Source organism: Castor canadensis, chromosome 11 (genome assembly GCF_047511655.1).
Source record: "Castor canadensis chromosome 11, mCasCan1.hap1v2, whole genome shotgun sequence".
Lineage (NCBI taxonomy): Eukaryota > Metazoa > Chordata > Mammalia > Rodentia > Castoridae > Castor > Castor canadensis.
In genome coordinates, this window is record NC_133396.1 from 113767626 (window position 1) to 113788682 (window position 21057).

Consider the following 21057-nt stretch of genomic DNA (forward strand, 5'->3'; position numbering starts at 1 on the left):
CACCAATGACAGCCATTTTTGTCTATTTTGAATAGATTTTTGTCTATTCTCATATGAATTAAATCGTATAGTATCTACTCCTTTTTACTTGGCTTTTCTTGCCCAACATGTTGGCAAATCAACTCATATTGTTGCGTGTGTTAACAGTTCCTTCCTTTTGATTGTTCGATAATACACCATTGTATACCACAATTGATTTGTCTTCTAGCCATAGACATTTCAGTTGTTTCCAGTTGTATATTATGAGCAAAGCTGTTACACACATTCTTGTAAAAGTCTTTTAGTGGACATATGTTTCCTTTCATTAAAAGAGCCATTTTTTGTTTTGTTTTGTTTTTTTAGTGGTTGCCTCTATTGTTTTTCTATTTTCATGCCATTGCTTTCTTCTTATCTCTATTATTTCTTCCCTACTATTTACTATGGATTTAATTGCTCTTCTTTTTCAAAAAGTATAAACTTAGATTTTATAGTAGGTCTTTCCCCAATGTAAGCATTAAAACTATACATAGCTATAACTATCCACTTATATACCTAATATATGCAATAAATTTTATACCTCTCTGTAATTTATTATTAATGACATCTGATCTACTTCTGAATTGTACTAAGAAAGTTTGATCTTTTAAAACATATTCAGATTTATTATACAGTCCAGCACACAGTCTATCGTAGTAAATGTTCACATGCACTTGAAAATACATGGGATCTACAGATATTAATTGTAATGTTCAATAAGTGTCATTTACATCAAAGCAGGTTGGAGATATTGTTCAGATCTTCTGTATTTTCACTTCTTAGTTTTGGCTTATGTCCTGTCAGTCTATTAATTTCTGAAAGAGAGTTTAAAAATATCTCCAATTAAGATTGGGGAATTGCTTATTTTTCCATTAGCCTCTTGATTTTGTTTCATTTATTTTGTAGTTATATGTAGTTATAAGCATGCATGCTTAGAGTTATTTTCCTGATGAATTCAAATTTCATTATTATGAAATTTGTCTCTTTTCGTTGGCATTATGTCTTGTTTTCTGCCCAATATTAACGTATTAATGACATGATATATAGCTTCCTTAAGCTTACTGTTTGTATTATATATCATTGCTCATTGTTTTCAACATGTGTCCTTATATCCATTTAACTTTTATTTCTCTGTTCCTCCTTTTCTATCTTCTTTTGCATTGATTGAAATTTTTTAATATTCCATTTTACTTATTCTAATGGCTTTTTAACTTTACCTTTTCCCACTGTTTAGTAGTTATTCTAGGGATTGCATAAACTCAGCGTTAATTATCACTTAAAGTTAGCACTGCATGAAATGTGAGAACAGCCCAGCTTTTATGCTATTGTTTCATACATGTCTCTATACATTATAAATACAAAAGACAGTTCTCTCATTCTTGCTTTATCATATATTTTTTTAAAATTCAAAAGAAGAGTACTTTTAGCTCAGCCACTGAGTTCTTTATTTCAACTAGTATATTTTTCATATCCAGTATTTCTGTTTGGCTCAAACTCATAAGTTATTCTTGCTTCATGTTTCTAGTATCCTTTTTTCAGACTCCAAAGATATTTATTAAATTTAATTTACATCCCTGTTTTTCTTAGTCCATCAATTCTGCTTCCTCTGGTTTTCCACCTCTCTTTCATGTGCTCCCTAGAGTTTTCATTCTTTTTTCTTCTGAACTAGAGGCTATTGGCTACCTTCCCTGATAGAACGCTCCTTGGTGGAGGGTCAAGAGCCTCTATTCTAGATTTTATGGCTTCCAAGTGAGTCAGAAAAGGTGATGTGTCACTGGGGACTTCAGATGTTGTTGTGATTCTGAGATAATCATGATCTGTGCAAACCTGCTCCTCAAGAAAATGCCTGGGACCTCCACCTCAACAATGCCCACTCCCAGAGACTACCTTTCTCTGTGGTAAGCCCAAAGCCTTGGCAGGGTCATGTGATGAAGGGATTCTCAGAGAAACCTGTCCAGTCAGTCTCTGTGTTCTACCCCAACTAGGATCTAGGATCTTACTCTGTTGCCTTCAAGTTACACAGTCAGTTTCTCTGTCCTGTAAGGTCTATACAATGGACAGTGATCTACTCCCAAGCAAAAATATGAAGGAAGAGAAAGAATCCATCTGGAGGTGATGGGGTATAACTCAGTGGTAAACTATTGCCTAGTATGCATAAAGCTCTGGGTTTGATCCCCAACACTGCCAAAAACACTTTTTTAGGCATACCCATCTACCCTGTATTATTCAGGGTTTTCCAGAGAAGTATAGCCAATATGTTCTGAGACATATGTGGATAGGTCTAGATGATTGATAGATAGAGAGAGAGAGAGAGAGGGAGAGAGAGAGAGAGAGAGAGATGATATAGATATAGATATAGAATAGTCCCACAGGCTTATGGAGACTGAAAGACCTGCAGGTAGCAAGCTGAGACCTAGAAGAGCTGATGTGTAGTTCCAGACCAAGCCAAAAGACCTGAGAATCTGGAAAGCCAGTAGGCTCAAGAGTCAAGAAGAGAAATGTTTCCGTTTATTTCCGAAGTCAGGAAAGACTGATACTCCTGCTCCAGCAGACAGGCAGGACTTTCCTCTTACTCAACTCTTTTGTTCCATTCAGGTTTCTGATTGGATGAGATCCACCATATTGGAGAGGGCAGTCATTCTGCCCAGCTTTCAAATGTCAATTTCTGGAAATGCCCTCAAAGACTCACCCAGGATGTTCAATCAAATATCTGGGCATCCTTTGGCCCAGTCAAATTGACACATAAAATTAACCATCACATTCTATCTGTGATGCTTTGCCCTCTTCCATTCAGTGTTGCTTTTCCCACTTGCACAACAATCTCTGATATTTTCTTTCATTTGTCAAGATCTGTCACCTCCCGCTTACTTCTCCAAGACAGCTATGGGAGGAAGACCAACAACCTATGTTAGCTCACCATCTTTTATGGAACTGGAAACTTTGAAAACACCTAATTCCCACCTTGTTTAGGAAAACCCTAATTGTGGGCTCACTCTAAGACATTTCTTTAAAAGGTATGGAATCTTTATTAGAAATTTTCAAAACATTTCTCTGATCTTAAAGAAAACTGTGAAGAAAACACAAACTTGCTATCCATCAAATTTTACTTGTTTGTTTTTTGTGAGGGTATGTTTTGTTTCTAACAAATGAGTCCTAATGGTTGAAATTTTACATACTGACCACACAAGAAATATAATAAGTCATGGGCCAAGAGAAGTCAATTTATATAAGGAATAGAAATTTTGACAAGAAATTTAATGAGATTCTCTGAGTACAAATATAGTATATTGAGTGAACTTTTAATCCCAGAGGAAAATGATTTTATAGACAACATATTGATGGTGCCAGATTTCTCATCCCCCTGAGAGAGCATTTCCCAGTCCTCCATCCAAACCCCTCCTGCCCTTACTACTGTCCTTTTCCTAGTGTGCCTGTCTCCAAAGCCCCAGTCAGAGAATGCTGGAAAGTGAATAGAAAGGTAAAGAATTTTAGCCTAAAAAAACTGAAATTCACATAAATATGCCAAGTAACAAAATGTTGTTAAAACTTGGCACTGGGCTCTGGTAGACCTTTTGTGCTTTCCTATGCTTTTCACCATATTTGGACCCATCCCTTAGTTTTTGAGGAAGAAAGCAGAGGAGATTTTCAACTGCATCATGACTCATTATTTTGTCCTCAGAAAGCAGAACTCTGGCTACTCTTGGAGAAGGAGTCAGGCTCAGGCTTAGGTTTGACCATACATTTTTTTGTGGATTTTTTTCTTCTGCCAAGCAAAGTGGTCTCAAAATAGGCAACTGGTTGCCAGGAGGTTCAGACTGTGAAAGACAGAAGTAGCTCTGGAAATCCTCGAATCACCTCTCATTTTACATTGGAGGAAACTGAGGCCCAAATGGAGTCCATAGTTTGCTCAGGGTCTCACAGCTGCAACAGTTGACTTGAAGCCAAGTGACCTGATTCCTAAACCAGTGGTTTCTCCACTACACTGAAACTCCACCTGAATACTCACTTTTAAATCTGTCCTTTAAGGCCACTCATCTTGACATTTTTCAAATGAATGAAGGTCCTTGGCTTTATTTTTATTTACTTCTGTGATTTGCTTCTCTAAATTAATTTTCCTTTCTGGTAATGAGATAGGGGGTAAAAATAAAGAAGCCCAATTTGAGACAATTAGTATTAGTTGGGTTTTGTTTTGGTTTGGTTTGGGTTTTGGGTTTTTTTTTTAGATAGATAGGTACCCAAGGCTTGGCCTCAAACATGCAATCCTCCTTACCCTGCCTCCTGAGAGCTGGAATTACAGGAGCATGTTTTGACAAAATGTTTTATAAAACTAGATTGAAAGAGAGCTACAGATGGAGCCCAGGGAGACCCTGCTTTGTTTTCCCAGCCCTGAATGACACATAGCCGGTGGGCTCCTCACTCTGTTGTCAGTATGCTTTTTCTGGGGTCACTATGATCTGTCAGATTGTGTAAGATGCTGGTATGACAGAATTAAATTAGGTAGCTGAGAAGACCCAGCCAAGGAATCATGAACTCCTGGCCAGTGTGTTACCTCCATATAAGGTATGTCCAGGAGTTGTAGAAGCACAGAAGAGCGACATCAATTGCGTCAAACTGCCATTCCTTATTTACAGGTGTGTTAGGTCTTAGTTACTTATTCTCTCCAGCATCCTACAAAATACCAACTTATGGTAAGTGACAAATGATTACTCATGAATGGTACATAGCTAAGCATTGCAGATTTTGTAAGTACAGTGTAGAATGGATAAGAGACCAAATACACTGCCTACACTCAGAGGTAGCCAAACCAGCAGCTGTCAGCTAAATCTGATCCACAGACTTTTGTCTTTGGCCTATGTTGTGCTACATTTACTTTAAAATGCTGAATTCCAGATTATCTTGTAAGAGCAGAGTATCAGTCAACACTGTGCTTATTCCAGAATGACTCTGGAGCTGAGTGAAACTTAGACCCTGTGATAATTAATTTTAGGTGTTGACTTGAGTGGGCTTAGGTATGCCCATCATTTCTGTGTCTGTGAGGGTGTTTCTGGAAGAGATTAGCATTTGAATTAGTGGACCAACAAAGAAGATCCACCCTCACCAGTGTGAGCAATGTCATCTGACCCATTCAGAACTTGTATAGGATGAAGAGAGGAAAGAAAAATTCTTTTTTGTTGAGTTGGAACATCCATATTCTCCTCCCTCAGGCATTGGCTTGGTTCTCAGACCTTCAGACTCAGACTGAATTAAACCACTGGCTTCCCTAGTTCTCCAACTTGCAGTCAACAGATAGTGGGTCTTCCGGGCTTCCATACTTGCTTGAGCCAGTTCCCATAATAAATCTTCTCATATATATCAACCTTGGCTATTCATATGGGACTTTGTGCTAATGGCCAAATAGTCGCTGTTGAAGTTCACCCATGAGAACCGTGGCTAGAGCTGTAAGAAAGCCTGAGCCCTGTGATCTGACCCCTGCTTTTATGTTTGAAGAAACTGAGTCTGAGAGAGGGGAAGGGTCTTGGCTAAGTCACACAGCAAGGTCAAGAGCCAAGACTCAACCAATTCCTTCTCTATTTGGTCTATTACAACACCAGGAAAAATAAAGGAAAAGGGAACAAAGAAGAAAAGGCAGGTGTGAAGAGACACTATGAGAGTATGTAATGAATGTTTTACTTTTAGAATAACCAGAACTTTGAAGTTAGAAGGTTTCTTCTTTTCTTTTGAGAAGGAAATGTGTTTTTGTAATTCCACTTCTATGGCTGGTGGGAAAGAAGTGCTTCAAGTCCCCAAGGAATCTTAGGAAAACCTCCATTAAATTCTAGTCTTCAATCTGGCTGACTCAGAATAACTATAATAAACTCTGAGAGTGTGTGTTTTCTTAGTGTTTCTCTTTTAGAGTGGAAAGGGGCAACAAAAGAGATAGTGGGTTTTAAAACTATAATAGGAAAGTGTACAGATTGGGATGATTTCATAATGAGGCAAAGCCTAACCACATCTAGATGTCTAGTCAAGAGACCATGTACACAGTTCCAGAGGAAAAGGGTATTGGGATGATGGAGTAGGATTGGGCTGGGTGTAAGCAGACTACATACGACATTATGCCCCTTTCTTATATGGTCCCTATGTTTAGAACACATTGGGGTTTTTGGGGGGGGCGGGGAGAAGTACTGGAAATTGAACCTAGGGCCTCGCAGAGACTAGGCAAGTGCTCTACCATTTGAGGTATGCTAAGTGGCCCTTTTGTTTTTATTTTTATTTTTTTGACATAGGGTCCCACTAACTTACTGTGGGCTGGCTTTGAACTCAAGATCCTTCTGCCTCTACCTCCTGAGTAGCTGGAATTACAGGTGGGCACTACCACATGCAACTACTTTTCTAACCCTCAGACCACCATACCTTCACTGGGCTGAGGTGATTCTCTTTATCTTCCCCTGGCATCCTGAGTATCATCATACTGATGCTTAATTATTTGTGGAATTTATTGCTTAATACCAGCCTCCCTACAACATAGTCAGCCCCATTAGTGACAGGGATGCCTGTGATTGTTTTGCTCCTGACTAGCACAGTGCTTGGAGCATAATATGTGCTCAACAAGTATGTAGTGAATGGCTTTTAAGATGTCATCTCTGCCCCTAATACCACAATCGTTGTGGAGACTGGTCAGAGGGCAGACACAGTCAAGAGTCTTCCAGCACTGCTACTCTTGGCCTCTTCATACTGCAGACACTGCCTTGGAACATGGCATCTTCATACTGAGAAATGTGCTTGAAGAGGCAGGTCTGGCAGGGAGGGGATTTATTGGCCTGGGTTTAAACAAGCAATCTAGACATAATTCCCAAGGGTACAGACTGCTTGGAAGAAGTGAGTCCCGTTCATATTGTCTCCCTTACTGGTGTGGACACATGGCTAAGTAGGATAGAAATGCCCCCTGGTGAATCAAAGACACTTCAGATGCAAGCACCAAAGGGACATACCATGCTCCAAATTGCATGATTTGCTTTTCTGTTGCTGTGTCTCTCTTGGGTAACTCTATAGCATGAGTTTTTTATTTGCTTGTTTTTTGAGGTACTGGGGTTTGAATTCAGGACCTATACCTTGAGCCATTCTTCATCCCTTTTTTATGATGGGTATTTTCAAAATAGGGTCTCATGAACTATTTGCCCAGGTTGGCTTCAAACCATGACCCTCCTGATCTCTGCCTCCTGAGTAGCTAGGATTACAGGCATGAGCCACTGGTAAAAAGCAGCATGAGTTCTTGACAGTAGTGGGGTTAATTGATTGAATCAGGATAACAATTGTCCCTGAAAGATTCTCTAAAGTAAACCACTTACAAACATAAGTTCTTTAAGTTATTGGTAACAACTTATTTTCCACATACTTGTAACACACAGGCTGATGGCTCCTGCCAAATAATTAATATTTAAACACCCTGGAGGTTGTAAAGTATTTTTACATATATTATGCTGTTAGGTCCCCACATTATAGGTAGTTATGCTATCCTACCTGCTTTAAGAATGTCCAAACTGACTCTAAAAAGATTAGGAAACCTGCCCAAGGTCACAGTCAGGGAAGCAGAGCTGGGATGTGGGCAGGGCTGCCTTTTCTACCATCTACCAATCTCTCTTTCCTGCTTCATGAGATCCAAAGGTTTTCCAACAGAACCAGTTGATGTTGACGTTCGTACCTGGGGTACTGCCTCCCGGCAAGCAGGCAGGCCTGGACATTAGCATGTAACCAATCTGATAATTTCCAGTTGTGAGCCAAGAAAAGGAAAAGCTTTCCACATAGTAATAGTTTTGTTGTTGATTGTTGTTTATTATTCTTTCTTTGTGCCAAGGATGAAACCCAGAGCCTTGAACATCCTATGTGTTGTCTCTGAGATATTTCTCTAACCCCTAAGATTGTTGTTAAGTGCTGTTGTCTCACCTCTCCATGACCCAATATTTGGAGGCATGTAGCCTTGTGTATTTGCACTTGGAAAAGTGTGGGCAGGGGTCTGAACTTGTGGAAACCTGCCCAGGGAGTGGCTTTGGGAAGCACATCCAAAGGCCACGTGGAAGTTTGCTGCCATGGAATGGATACTCCAGGTGGGTGGGTACAAAATAAGGAAGTAGGAGCTAGGCTTGGTTCTCAAAGTCAGCTTCCAGACTGTTGTCCCCAGAAAAGAACATCTCAGCAGGAGACCAAAGTCCTGGACACAAAACAAAAGGGAAATAAGGGAGAAAGCAAATGAAGTTACTTATCTCAATTATTTCTTTCCTCCCCATTTCCTCTTATGCTCCTTCAACCAGACTCCCCCTAGTCTCTGGTTTCCCAGCCACCATCTGGCCAATAACCTCCACATTAGCATTCTCAGCCCCCTCTGCTCCCAGTAATCTCTTCACCAGCTCTGCTAAGGGCTGTATTTACCACCACACAGGATTTCCGTGATGATAACAGCAGGGCCTGGTCTCTCCAGGGCTATCCCTCCTCTCCTTGCAGGAATCTATTTACAGCAAGGGAAGATTCTTCATGTCTCCCAAGAATGTGGCATTCCTCAAGTGTCTTACCTATACCCAGCAACTAAGAGAGACCCTCTTGTCCCTTCTCCCCCTAAACTCAGTGGGAGGAAAAATTAAATAAAATAAAAATTAAAATCTGGTCTGTTCTGTTCTGGTCTTCATGCTTGGGTGCCTTGAATGGAGATATAAGACATAGAAAGGTGAAGTGTCCAAGGTGGGACTCACTCACAAATTTCTGGTCTGAGGATTGTGGGATGGTACCTTCAGAAGCCACGTTTGCAGGACTCTTGGACAGCCCTTGTCGATGCACGTTCCCCCAGTAAGGGGATACAGTGCCCCTTAGTGGCCATTCTCGTGGAACATGTGCCCCTCACTACACCATATTGATTCACTCTGGAGCTGTTGGCTTTTCACTCAAAAAACATGCACTCACAAGGTGAGGTATTCTTTGTTGGTGGTTTGTTTTGTTTTGGTTTTACTTCTTATTGGTGTGCAACACACATTCAGAAAAGCACACTGTTCACAAGCTCAATAAATTTTTCCAGAGTGAACATGCTCAGCTAAGTCAGCGACCAGATCCATAATAGAATCTTTCCCTCATCCAAAGCCCTTTATTACCTTAGCCCAGTCACCCCCTCCTTCTTCCCACCCACGGGAGCTGTCCCAACATCTAACACCATAGGTTAGCTTTGCTTCATGGGGTTTACTTTTAAGAAGTTTAATTTCAGGGCTCAGTGGTTAAGTGTTTGCCTAACAAGCACAAAGCATGGGGTTGATCCCAGTACCAAAAAAAAAAAAAAAAGTTTAATTCCAGAGATTCACAGAAAACACTATTCTTTTCTTAATCAATGGTATTGGTGTAGATAGGGAGACTTGTTGAGCCTGATCTAAGTGTCCTACTTATTTTCAGCTGTCAAGATCACTAACTCCTTAACACCACATAAACTCTGAGGAATTTTAGGGAAAGAACTATCTTAGTGAGAAACATGGCAGTGGGCAGAATGCCAAATGTGGAGGAAAAGTGAAATGAAATAAACAAGAGAAAGGCACTGGAAGGAACTATGAGCTCCAAGAGGCTGGGGGGCCCCCAGGATGGACTGCAAAGATGGCAGAAACTTAAACATACATTAATACTTCTCCCAAAGGGAGGGAAAAGAGTTCCAACCTCCTCCAGCAGTCTTCAGCCCAGCATGTCTCTTTTTACCTCCTCCCCATTTCTGGAGACTATTTTGAGCAGAACCACATCTTCTACCTCTTTACTTCATACAAGGGTTGCACAATACAAGTATAATATGAAATAGTTACATAATTTTTATTTTGGTAAAATACATACAACATAAAATTTACTATTAGTGATATTTAGGACATTCACAATTGCATACAACTAATACCACTATCTAGTTCCAGAACATTCTACCTTCCCACAAGGAATCCTAGTTCCCACTGTATGGTCAGTTTCCATTCTCAAAACCATGGTAAGATGATGGTAGCAAGTCCTCACCTACTGCAGGTGTGTTGTGCATGCCAAGGGCCTCTTCCATGCTCGTCCAAGAAAATGCTAACCTCTCTTACATCATACTCACACATGTGCCTTAAATTTTTTTAAGTAATTATTTACCCTAAAAAGGTAAAAATCAATTCTAATAATGAATTAGATGAAATTGAATGTAATAATTTATTTAATCCAGGATATTCACGTTGTTATTTAAGCATGCAATCATTATAAAATGATTACCTTATACCTTTCATTTATACTAAGACTTTGAAATCGTGTATTTCAAATCTACAGCACATGTCAATTTGTAAAAGCCACATCTCAAGTGCTTGTAGCCTAATGGCTATGGAGCTGGCCAGTGTGGCTCTGAACAATGTGTAAAATGCTATTCATCCCCTAATTCATCCTTTAAAAACAAGGTTATTAAGTATAAGAAGATCCTAAGACTATAGTTTTGCTTTTTAATATAAATATATTTTCTTAACTATAAAAACAATTTATTTGGAAACTACAGATGTAGGAATCATGCATAAACACCAGCGCAAGAACTGTAATCATTTTTAGCACCTGATGTGTCAGTGCTCTTTGCAGTCCTTTTCTTGTTGTCACTCAGTGGTGTTAACACCACCATGGGGTACAGTACTGAAGTCCAGCGTAGCCACACCCCCAGACGTGAACAGCAGCTTTTAAATGGTCGTGATTGTGTGTCACTGCCCAGAATCAGGTGGGGAGGCCTCTGAGGACAGCTGCAGGTTGGGCCTGTGGCCTCACAACCTTCCTGCCCTGCAGCAATTTTCTTACAAAGTAGAAAATGGCAGAGATTGTCCAGAAATGTGGACATCACGAGAGCTGCTCTGGTAGTTTCAGGGGCCACAATTAGTCCTTCCTTTATAGCCCATGGAACCAGAGCCTTCTGAAAGATAAATTCAGACTAGTCAAATATTTCTTCCTCTTCAGTTATTCCTCTGACATGGTCAATGTATCTGCCCTTTTACGACTTGGTGCTTGTTAGATGTGTCTGAAAAAACCTCTTTCTCAGGGAGCCTTGAGGTCTTAGATAGGAAGATAAGTGAAGGCATATGATAAATTCACTGTCCTTTGAAAAATCATTCCAACCTCCAGATCCAGTCAACTTTTCCATCACTCTGACAAAATATCTAAGATAAATCATCTTAAACAGAAAAAAGTTTATTTTGGTTCATAGTTTTGGAGGTTTCAGTTCATGGTCATTTGGTACATTGTTTGGGGATTTATGGCAAGGGAGCACACCGTGGTGGGGCACATGGGAGAGGAAACTGCTCACTGCATGGCCCCGGAAAACAAAGAGAAGGAACGGGACCAGGGTTCCAACATCCCCTTCAAGGACATACCTCCAGTGACCTAAGTTAGGCCCCCTTTCAAGGTTCAACAACTTCCTATTAGCACCATAAGCTGAGGACCAAGTCTTCAACACCTTTGGGGGCATTCATGAGCCCGGCTATAGCAAAATGATGAGGGCCTTCTCCCCCACACACATTTGAGTCTAGATTTGAACACATTACCTGAGTAGGGAGGAGGTTGTTAACTAGCCTGCGTCTTCCAGCCTCATATTCCAGGGTGTTAAGATGCCATTCATCCCTTCATGACCGGACAGACAGACAGACAATGCACACACACACACACACACACGCACTGTCGAAGTTCCCTGTTCCACCCCATGAAGGGGCACATAAAGGAGTAAGAACACTTCACTCAGACTTGCACTTTCTCGAAAAACAGAGGGGCACTTTCGTTTAGCGTTCATACGCAGAAAGAAGAAAATCTAGCAGAAACCAGACTTGTTATCCAAGAATGTAAAAACATTTTTTTTTTTTTAGAATCTTGATGCCACAATGCCCCAAGTTGGAAAAAGTATGCCATTTCATATGTTTATAACAACATCTGATTTAATATTATACAGTTTTGCTTATTCACAAACCAGAACAAATACTTTCAGATTTATTACATCCTTCTGTTCAGAGACTTAAGTAATCACAGTTAATAATGTAGCCATTCCACAGCCCAAGGAAAAGCTTTGTAATTCTTTGGGACCTCAGATTCCTGAGAGGCAGGTTATTTTCAGAAGGATTTAAGGTTTGAAAGCTCGCGATGAAGCTTGAAATTCATCTTTCCCAGTTCACATGAAAAGAGCTTCCTCTGAAGCTTGGCTGGGAGGCAGAAAGAGGAAAACCAGGTGGCATCAACTCTCCCTGAGTCCTTGGGGAATGTGGCCATTGTTCACCAACATTATAAATCCACCCTGTCTTTAAAAAAAAAAAAAAAGGAACAAAGACAAAGTAAGACCATGCCATTGGCTCCTGAGCTTTTAAATTTGTCAGTGGTATATTTTGGACCCCTTCTTATTTGTTGATTCATTAAAAGGCACTAATTTATTTTTAAAGGAGATAGTCTTCCAAAAACATACCTTCTAATTTATTCTCCCACACATACAGCGTTTGTTGCAGAATTTGTGCGCACTTGTGAAGCTGCAAGCATGGTGTTTGCTTGGCTAACACAGTCAGGGTTAGCTAATGATGTAGCAATTGACTCCTTTGCATGGAGATGTCATTGTAGGTCTGGTGCTTTTGGAGTTTGCTGTCTTTCAAACCACAGATGTTACTCTGTGATATCCAAAAGTGGGGACTGTGGTTCCCCCCAGGGCTGGGGGGTGTTTGCCTCAATGTGAGACCAACACCCAAGATGGGAATATCCACACCTAGTCATGATGTAGTTTAGTGGGTGCCATTTTCTCACAAAGCCAGTGTTTGCCACCCTCGTATTTCTTTACACACCATCATGCAGAAGATCAATATTAATGCAAAGTGGTAGGGGAAAGTTGGGTGTCAATCTACAGAAAACTGGATGAGAGCTTAGAATAATCTGATTGGTGCCCTTAAAACTGAGAGTTCCTAGGTCCCACTTCAGACCCACCAAGTGGAACCAAATGGGACTATCTCAGAATCACACAGGAATAGCCACTGTAAATGAGGTTTCCAAGTGATTCACTATACACTAAAGTTTGTCTACACCAAACTGCAGTTCCTTTTACTAACTGTAAGCAAATGTTTCAAAATAAGATTATAGGATCCAACTATAGTTGAAGACACTTATTCTTTTGAAGGAATTCATGTCAATTTACTTTTAGCAGCATATTGCTAGAAATCAAAAGCCTTGAGTTTGAACTCTAGCCGCTCACCTACAATGTGGTCAAGTTACTTAACTTTGAACCTCATGGCCACGAGTTATGCATTAGGAATAAGTGTGACTATGATACAGAAGCAGCTTACATCCTGGACGGTCAGGAGGGCCAAATGGCATACAGTGAGTGAAAGTGCTCTGAGACTTCAGGGCACTTTACAAATACAAGGCACAATTAGAATGTAACCCTATGGGGGTTTGCTTGGAGATTTTTGTTAGTGGTTTGGTTGTTGTTTTGTTTTATTTCATTTTGAGATCAAACTATCTGCTTTATTACTCATACAAACTAGGCTTGAAGGTTTGGCTCAGTGGTAGAGCACTTGCTGAACATGCTTGAACCCCTGAGCTCAATCCCCAGCACTATGAAGAAAAGAAGGAAGGCAAGGAGGGAAAGAGGGAGGGAGGAAGGGAGGAAGAAAAATCAGGCTAGAAGTTATGTTTTAGAAATATAGAAGCAATGGAATTTCAAATAGTGAATCCCAGTATTGACTTGGGCAACACTGAACAACTGCAGTCCTCTTTCAGAAAGGACAGGGTCTTTGCAGTCAGGATCATCACTTAGACCAGAGGGAACAGAGTCCCTCCACCTTGAAGGCAAGCAGAGCCCAAGGAGAAAGGAGAGGAGAAAGAGCAAAGCTTAAATTTGCTTCTCCCAAGTTTAGCAATCAGCTGTCCTATGAAGTTAATAGAATAGGCAAAGAGAGACCAAGACTAAGTAATCTCCATTCATTTGGATACATTAGGGATAAGTGTGATTGCCATACTAAGTTTATAGAGAGGTTATCATTTCTACTCCAAAATGCCTCAATTTTTTATTCTTTGAATCCATTATGCCTAACCACTATGCTCATAGTCAACCAGAAGTAAGGATAGCATCCTCAGAGAGGGATTTGGCTCCCACCCCAGCCCCTGTCACTTCTCCGTTGTAGATCTTCCTGGGCAGGCCGAATGGGTTCTGGCCTCAGGAGGTTCTGAAGGGTCAATGTAGTACACAGCATGGTCCTCAAGGCCTTTTACAGTCAAGATGGAAGATGAAGAACCTCTTCTGTTCTCCATCCCAAATTATTTCCAGCCACATTGACCAGTAAACCAAATGATATCATAAAGTACCCAAGCTGTATGATGTTCTAGACTTGAACATAAACCCCATCAACAACAAAGCACTAGAGAGTTTTAAGTCCAAAATTAAATCTTCTTACATGTTAAAGTTCAGAGAAGATAAAATTAAAAGCTGAAGCTAAATTATCTCACCCTCCATGGAGGGACAGTTCAAACACATTAGATTTCAATTTCCTGTTCTCTTTAGTCTTGGTGAGATTTCTTCCTGAGGTGGAGAATTAGGGCTCTGTCAGTGGTCATAGCCTAGGATGTCTCTCTATTCTCACGTACTGGGCTTTTTTCTTCTTTTGTGAATTGTTTTTAAAATTGTGATAAAATACACACAACATAAATCCACCACAATACCATCTTTAAGTGTGCACTTCCATCATAATAAGAGCATTCACACTGTGCAACCAATCTCCAGAACTCTTGTTAACATGCAAAACTGAAACTCTATCCTTAGCCAACAACGCCCCACACTTCCCATTCCCCCCCAATCCCTGGAAATCAGCCTCCTACTTCTCCTACTTTCCGTTTCTATGAGCTTGACTACTGTAGGTACCTCCTGTAAGTGGAATCATGTGATATTTATCTTTGTGTGACTGGCTTATTTCACTTAGCACAAAGTCATCAAGGTTCATCCATGTTGCTGCCCATGCCAGAATTTCCTTGCTTTTTAAGATTGAATAATATTCCATTGTATGCATCTGCCACGTTTTGTTTATCTACTCATCTGTCAATGAACACTCGGACTATTTCTATCTTTTGGTTATTATGAGTAATTCTGCTCTGAAAAATGCTTGTATGTGCCTCACTTTTTAAACATCAAAAGATTTTAACAGCATGAGATTATCACAGTACAAATTTAGAAAATAATCTAGTCCACAACCCGAGAGAAGTTACCCAGGCCAAAATCATGTCCCTAAACCCAATGTTTGGTATTGCCAAAAACCATAGCTCAAAAGGGAAGAGTCCTTCTAAAAGATTCTTCTAAGGGAAAAAGGGCAATTAGTTGTAACTGAGGAGCTTGTAATCTATTCATTTGCCAGGTGATCATAATCCAAAAAGAAGTTAATTATGCACCATGTTTACCATAATTCACCCTTGAAAATAGTCCATTCTCTCAAAGCAGCATTTGAGACGTTCTTGCCTTAAACATATGTTCACAGTTCAAAATAAACACACTATTAAAAAGTGTTTCTTAAATAAGGATTTATTTTCTGCCTAAGAAGCTTATGATGCGGACATCACTTACAAAGACCAGCACTTCTGAGTGTGGTGTAACAAAGAGGAAGACAAAGCGTTCATCCCGTTCCATGGGTCATGCAGAGCACTGTGTGCTGATATGTTCCTTCAACTGGTATGATGCAAAGTGTCAGGCACATATCCATAGAAAAGGGACTTGTCCCACAGGAATTGGGATATTGCAGAGTGAGGAGGATGATACAGTTAAAAACTTAAGAGGCTGTATAATTCAGAAAAATGTTGGTTGCACAGCACAACGAAGACTTGAAATCTTTATTTTGCTTTCTTTTCAAAAGCCCTGTGAGCCTAATAAGAAGAATACAGCTTTAAGAACTAAGATTCACCCCATCAAGCATTAATGGTGTCCAGAAACTATGTGAACAATCTTACTCGACATCCTCAAGACATTTATATCTGTCCAATGCAAAACCAGAGGGGTAAGCATGATCATTTTCTCAGCCTTCTGATAGCACATATACAAGGTCTCTTTGCCCACAAAAAGCTCCACATATATTCTTTAGGACTTCATCGGTCTTAAAATATAGACTTACATTTATCTTGGCCACATTAACGAGATCTGTTTGACCAATACATTTATATTTATGATGACTAAGGGCAGATTATGGTTGTTAAAACTTGTCCTTGGGACATGAAAACACTCCTCTGTCATTAATACATTTTGTAATATAAACTATGATGTCAGGTCAATGTAAAGGGTAAAAACGTTCCTAAAGTATGCACACATCATTTTTTAAAGCAATTGAGCCTAATGGAATAACAAAGGTCATCATAACAAACCATTACAGTCTTGGTCTTGGCAACTCTGGCCACAGAAGAACCTCCAAGAAACGGTCATCATTCCTCCAATGTTATGGCATCCAGACGACAGGAATGGTTCGCAAATGAGTCACACGGGCTCAGATCCTCGGTAGCTATGTGAGCACTGGACGATCAATTATTCATGTGTTTACAAAGAGCTTTCCTGGTTGATGTTAACCAGAGCTGCTTGCAAAGAAGAGCTCTCCAGCTGTCCTCGGCCGTCCTGGGCCTCCGACTAACAAGCTCTTTAATTGCTGGACGACTCATCTTGAAGATGCCCCTCCCCAGCCCAACTAAACTCCATCTCACTGAGACTTTACTAGGTGCAAAAAATATTAATCAGAAATAATTATGACAGTACTTTATTTACAGTACTCTTCAAAAATCCTAAAAAGGGAGATAGAAGTTAGACTTGACATAGATTCCATTGGGCTCCACCAGGACTGGACTATAGAACACACAGGTCAGAATCTGTTAAAGAGCACAAGAGAAGAGAATGAAAGGAAAGAACCAGAGGCAGAAGGAAGAGCCATCTAGAATGCTCTGTGAAGGTCAGGAAACATGACTGAGGACTGCCAAGGGTAAATGCATTAGACTGGTCAATAACTAAGTGTGAGTAAACTTGACCCTCCCATCCAAAATGGCCTCGAAAAAAAGTTGGAGGGGAAGTCACTTCTCAGTCCCTTTACTTACTTAACACAACTCACAGACTGTCCCAGAAGACTAATAATATGAATAAGGCAATTCCTGTCTCTGAGTAAGGCCACAGAGCATGGGAACTGGTGGCCCCACTGATCCCTCAAGAGCAGTATTTTGAGGGACAGCAGGGTTACAGTCAAAGCTGTAGCCTTGGCCTCTTCCTTTGAGGAGAGTACAGTCAGAGGAGATAGAGGAACAGCTCAGGTACATTTTTATTATCCTGATTCCAAAAATATTGTGATACTAAGACAGATCTGTTCCTCTTACTTGAAATCAGGTAACTTAACACGCTACCACAACTCAGTGGTCCACATCTAATAAAGTAGCAGAAACAAATAACGTGTGCTCTTGTTGGCATGAGAGCGTAGCGTTAAGTGCGTATCACGGGACACTGAGAGCCCTTGGGTAATTCTGCTTCACAGAGTGGGAGGTAACTCTAGAGAAGAATTACAACAGCAGACAGAAAGAGGGAGCCCCTCCCTGGTACACTTTGCAATCAAAGCACTTCCATCACTGGGCTTTGTCCTCAGGCCAGGACTGGAGAGAGTCTGGTTCCTCTCTCACACCCTATCACTAATGATGCAAGGTTGCAAAATGAGCCCAATGAAAGAGAATGCTTCTCCACGAAGCCCACAACAGATCTGGTCTAAGATCTTCACCCATTGGAGCCCCACTCCCGACCTTCGGCACTAGTCAGAGAGATAAGGGAGAAGACAAGAAGGAGCATCCCAACAGGGCCTCCTCCATGTGTCAGGAGACACTTTACATCCCCCAGTCTTCCCAGATGTGCAGCCCTCCTGCTGATCAGCATTCCTGGCCCCTGGGGGGTGCTCTTGCTAGAAATCAGAGTGGCCATTCTCAAAAGATAATCAAGGCCAGTCCCTTGGGAAGGACAGAATTGAACACAAGCAGATTTCTCCCTTCAGGTCTTTCTAGAACATTCACACAGATGGTTCTGTCTTTCAGGAGGAGCAGGGCATGCTAGCTTTCTCAAACTTACTGATCTGTGGTGTTGGTTTTAGGAGCATCCCTTCAGGGAACAGAGTTCCATGAACCACTACAACTTTGGAGATGGCAGTAATCAAATGTGCTAACAACACCCCTGATTGGACCTGTAATCAAGTTCCAGTCTGAGAACTGCTCTGTCACTTTTGAGGGACTCTACTATAGATGATCCCTGACTTACAATGATTTAACTTGTGACTTTTTGATGGTGAGAAAGTGATATGCATTCAGTAGAAACTGTTGAATTTTGATCTTATCCTAAGGTAGCATATGTGTTCTGGTCCTTTCTTGGGATTCTGCACAATAGCAGTGAACCACAGCTTCCAGGTGTCCACAGGATCACAAGGGGAATCAACCAACGCCATATAGTGTACTGTGTTTGCTAAGCTGTGATGTTCAGCTGGGTAGGTATATGAAATGCATTTTTGGTTTACAATAGGTTTACCTTCATTGTAAGTTAAGAAGCATCTATGTATCTGTTTGCTGCCATTAGTTTTAGTTTTCTCCAAGTTCTGAGGATACCTGCACAGAGCTCCAGCCTACCATCACTGTTGGTGACAGCCTCACAGACGGTTTCCCAAAGCCACATTTGGCTAGTATAGCTCACCTGACCTCCACTAAAACTTTTCCCTGATTGGCAGCTCGCTGCAGGCTCATTTCTTCACCCTGCCCACTTAGCAGTAAGTGCGGAAGGAGAGGAGCATCTCTCATTATCAGACAACTGAGTGACCTCCATTAGGCCCACTCTGACTTCTTTCTGCCCTCGTGTGTAAGCTGCTTCTCTGATCTACTTGCGAGTTTCTAACTCTTGCTGTGGAATGCCACAACAGCAAGCCTTTAAGGCCGCCCACCTGGAGTGGTTCTCACATGGTCCTTTTCAAGCTCTTCAGCTCTGGGTTTGTAACTCTCCCACGATTGCCCCATAAAGTTGCAACGTGGATGGATTGTCCACCAAGAGTGGATATTTTGGCCTGACCTAAATGTCCATCACTTGCTGTTGTAAATCCTTTCTGAGGGGTTGTGATGGCCTACAGTCCTGATCCTATATATCAAGTGGAATTGTGTGCAGTGTTCAGTATCCAAAATAAATGGGACATCAGTTTTGCATTTGGCATTAACCAACTCATTAAATATAAAATAAACACAAGTAAATGGCTTTTAAATCTTACTGACAGAGAGCTTGGCAACCACCGTGAGCTTCTGGAGGTCTCTGGAGCCTCTCTCTTCAAACAGGAACCTTCCTCCAAGGAGCAGAAGGGGGTTCCCACTAAGTAAAAAAGGGTATCTTGGTACCCCTTCCAGATGAGGGTTCCTCTGAAGTGCCAGTTGCCCTGCCAAAGGCCCTATCCAGAAAAAAATGAGATCTGCCTGAAGCAAACACAGACAGGGAAGTGGATGCTAAGTTTACAAAGTGTTAGATTACTTGTAAATATCTAGGAACAGCCACCAAACCAAGCTTGGGTTTCTACTTGCTCCCAGTTTTCTGTTCTCAGAAAACCAATATTCAAACTGGGCATGGTTGTATACATCTGTAATCTCAGCTACTATGGAGATGGAAGGAGAAGGATCTCAAGTTTAAAGTTAGCCCAAGTGAAGTTAGGGGTACGTTATCTCAAAAAAAATAAAATAAAATAAAAACAAAAGAGCTGGGGGTGTGGCTTAAGTGGGAAAGTGCCAAGTGCTAGTCCTTGAGGTCAATCCCCATACCTCAAAAGGGAAGGGAGGGGAAGGGAGAGAGGGAGGGAAAGATGGGGGGAGAGAGAAAGAAAGAGAAGAGAGAGACAAAGAAGGAAGGGAGGGAGGGAGGAAAGGGAAGGGAAAGGAAAGGAAGGAGGGAAGGAAGGAGGGAAGGAAGGAGGGAAGGAAGGAAAGGAAGGAGGGAAGGAAGGAAGGAAGGAGGGAAGGAAGGAAGGAGGGAAGGAGAGAAGGAAGGAGGGAGGGAAGGAAGGAAGGAGGGAGGGAAGGAAGGAAGGAGGGAGGGAAGGAAGGAAGGAGGGAAGGAGAGAAGGAAGGAGGGAGGGAGGGAAGGAAGGAAGGAAGGAAGGAGGGAAGGAGGGAAGGAAGGAAGGAGGGAGGGAAGGAAGGAAGGAGGGAAGGAAGGAGGAAAGGAAGGAAGGAAGGAGGAAAGGAAGGAGGGAAGGAGGGAAGGAAGGAAAGGAAGGAGGGAAGGAAGGAAGGGAGGAGGGAAGGAAGGAAGGAGGGAAGGAAGGAAGGAGGGAAGGAAGGAAGGAGGGAAGGAAGGAAAGGAAGGAGGGAAGGAAGGAGGGAAGGAAGGAAGGAGGGAAGGAAGGAAGGAAGGAGGGAAGGAAGGAGGGAAGGAAGGAAGGAAGGAGGGAGGGAAGGAAGGAGGGAAGGAGGGAGGGAAGGAAGGAGGGAGGGAGGGAAGGAAGGAAGGAGGGAAGGAGGGAAGGAAGGAAGGAGGGAGGGAAGGAAGGAAGGAGGGAAGGAAGGAGGAAAGGAAGGAAGGAAGGAGGGAAGGAAGGAGGGAAGGAAGGAAAGGAAGGAGGGAAGGAAGGAAGGAGGGAAGGAGAGAAGGAAGGAGGGAGGGAGGGAAGGAAGGAAGGAAGGAAGGAGGGAAGGAGGGAAGGAAGGAAGGAGGGAGGGAAGGAAGGAAGGAGGGAAGGAAGGAGGAAAGGAAGGAAGGAAGGAGGAAAGGAAGGAGGGAAGGAGGGAAGGAAGGAAAGGAAGGAGGGAAGGAAGGAAGGGAGGAGGGAAGGAAGGAAGGAGGGAAGGAAGGAAGGAGGGAAGGAAGGAAGGAGGGAAAGAAGGAAGGAGGGAAGGAAGGAGGGAAGGAAGGAAAGGAAGGAGGGAAGGAAGGAAGGAGGGAAGGAAGGAGGGAAGGAAGGAAGGAGGGAAGGAAGGAAGGAAGGAGGGAAGGAAGGAGGGAAGGAAGGAAGGAAGGAGGGAGGGAAGGAAGGAGGGAAGGAAGGAGGGAGGGAAGGAAGGAAGGAGGGAAGGAGGGAA